The sequence below is a fragment of the Trichechus manatus genome, unplaced genomic scaffold (assembly GCF_000243295.1).
Source record: "Trichechus manatus latirostris isolate Lorelei unplaced genomic scaffold, TriManLat1.0 scaffold00113, whole genome shotgun sequence".
NCBI classification, from domain to species: domain Eukaryota; kingdom Metazoa; phylum Chordata; class Mammalia; order Sirenia; family Trichechidae; genus Trichechus; species Trichechus manatus.
This window is the reverse complement of record NW_004444049.1, coordinates 194682-197130: the sequence shown is the minus strand read 5'-3', so window position 1 is coordinate 197130 and position 2449 is coordinate 194682. Positions and strand designations below refer to the sequence as shown.

At 53.4% G+C, this 2449-nt stretch overlaps 1 protein-coding gene across 1 annotated transcript in view; it reads left to right on the top strand.

Annotated features, from left to right (window-relative positions):
• The window catches only part of MRGPRG (MAS related GPR family member G), a 10940-nt gene that overhangs the window by 931 nt on the left and 7560 nt on the right, over window positions 1-2449 (top strand).

The following is a 2449-nucleotide window of genomic DNA, read 5'->3' as shown; positions in this document are numbered from 1 at the left end:
GACACCACTGAGGTTCAGAGGCGCTGAGTCACTGCACAAGACAAGCCACTAAGTGGCAGAGCCAAAAAGTGACCCCCAGGCCACCCTCCTTCTGCCGCACCCCTACCTCAGTCGGCTAGCTTGGGTGCCCCTGCCCACACTGGCTGCCACCGCCCTCCCCCTGCCCCGGCCCCTCCCCCTGCCCCGGGCCCCTCCCTTTGCTGAGTCTGGGGCAGGCACAGGCTCGCGCCCTCTCAGGGAGCCCGCCCCACCGTGCCCAGGTTCTGGGGTGGCTACAAGTGCGCCGTGGCCAGGCACTTCTCTGAGGAGCCCCAGAAATCCCCTCGTCCTCTCTGGTCTCCATGGACACAGGGCTCAACCCACTGCCCCTCTGGTTGTGGGGTGGCAACAGGGGTGACCAGATGGCCCGGGCAGTGGGTGTGTTATCTCTCCACCCACGTTTGCCTCTTGACGTCTGCATCCTGGGGTCCCAGAAGCCTGGGGACACAGGGACAGGGCAGGCCGTCCTCTGAACCGTAGCCCCAGCCCCTCAGCCCCTCAGCCCCACTCCGTGTGACTGCCAGCAGCTTCAGGCAGAGCAGACCTCAGGGAAGCAGGCTGAGAGGGCTGGCCGCTCCAGCAGGAGGAGGGCCACAGCCAGTGTCCACCTCTGGACGCCAGGGCCGTCCCCAGGCTGTCCTGGTCAGGCTGGTGTTCCCAGGAACAGATACGTCACTTCCAGGGCAGCCAGCATTCTTGGGGAGAGGGCGTGACCCGCCCCCTCCCTCAGGGGCCACTGGGAGGGCCCTTTGGGCCCCGCCTTGTGTCCTCAGGGACACACACCAGGGACAGGGGCTGTCAGCCAGGGGCCAGGAGAGACACCGACCCCTCCTCATCTTCTGCCCGAAACACCATCTTCCTGGGCGCATTCTTGTGTGTGAAGTCACTCTCTCTCTCAGCTATTTTATCATGTCAGAAGCTGGACAGATCCCACAAAGAGAGTTCTGTGAAAGCAAACACGATGTAATTTGGCTCTAACTTGGTTTTTCGGGAAACCCAGAGCTGCATGCGCCCCATCCCTTCCCTTCTGAAGCCCACGCACCACCCCTAGCCCCTGTGCAGAGCCTGACGGAGGCTCCTTCTTGCAGCTCTGTGGGTGGGCTGTGGGGGTTTCCCCTCGGCCAGCCTTGCCTCCCACCCTGTTTGTATATGGTCACCAAGTGTGTGGGTGTCCAGCTTGCTTTTTTCATTGCGGGGTTTTTTTTACAGAAAAAGCCTAATTCCTTAAAACTCTCTCCCTTTTTTTTTTAATTGTGTGAAATACATGTAACAAAAAGTTTGACGTTTTGATCATTTTTAGGAGTACAATTCAGTGGCATTAATTGCACCTAGTATATTGTTACCATCACCACTATCCATTTCCAGAAGTTTTCCATCACCCCAAACAGAAACCCAGCCGCCCTTCAGCAATGACTGCTTCCCTTCCCTTCCCCCAGCCCCTGGTGATCACTAACAAACTTCTGTCCACGCACCTGCCTGTTCTGGGTATTAAGTGGGATCATGCACTGTCTGTTCTTTTGTGTCTGACTTATTTTGCTCAAGATAATGTTTTCAAGGTTCATCCACGTGGTGGCGTGCATCAGGACTTCGTTTCTCTCCATGACTGAGTACTAGTCCATGGTGTGGATGGACCATACTGTGTTTATCCGGTCCTCTGTTCCTGTATGCTTGCTGGAAGTGAAGAGGACTTGAAGCGTTTACTGTTGAAGATCAAATACCACAGCCTTCAGTATGGATTACACCTCAACATAAAGAAAACAAAAATCCTCCCAACTGGACCAATAAGCAAGATCATGATACAAGCAGAAAAGATTGAAGTTGTCAAGGATTTCATTTTACTTGGATCCACAATCAACACCCATGGAAGCAGCAGTCAAGAAATCAAAAGATGCATTGCACTGGGCAAATCTGCTGTAGAAGACCTCTTTAAAGTGTTGAAAAGCCAAGATGTCACCTTGAAGACTAAGGTGCGCCTGACCCAAGCCATGGTATTTTCAACCACCTCATATGCATGGGAAAGCTGGACAATGAATAAGGAAGACCGGCAAAGAATTGAGGCCTTTTAATTGTGGTGTTGGTGAAGAATACTGAATATAACATGACCTGTCAGCAGAACGAACAAATCTGTCTTGGAAGAAGTTCCACTAGAATGCTCCTTAGAAGCAAGGATGATGAGACTTTGTCTCACATACTTTGGGCATGTTGTCAGGACGGATCAGTCCCTGGAGAAGGACATCATGCTTGGTAAAGTAGAGGGTCAGTGAAAAAGAGGAAGACCCTCAAAGAGATGGATTGACACAGTGGCAGCAACAATGGGCTCAGTCATAACAATGATTGTGAGGATGGTGCAGGCCCGGGCAGAGTTTCGTTCTGTCGTACATGGGGTCACCACGAGTGGGAGCCAACTCGA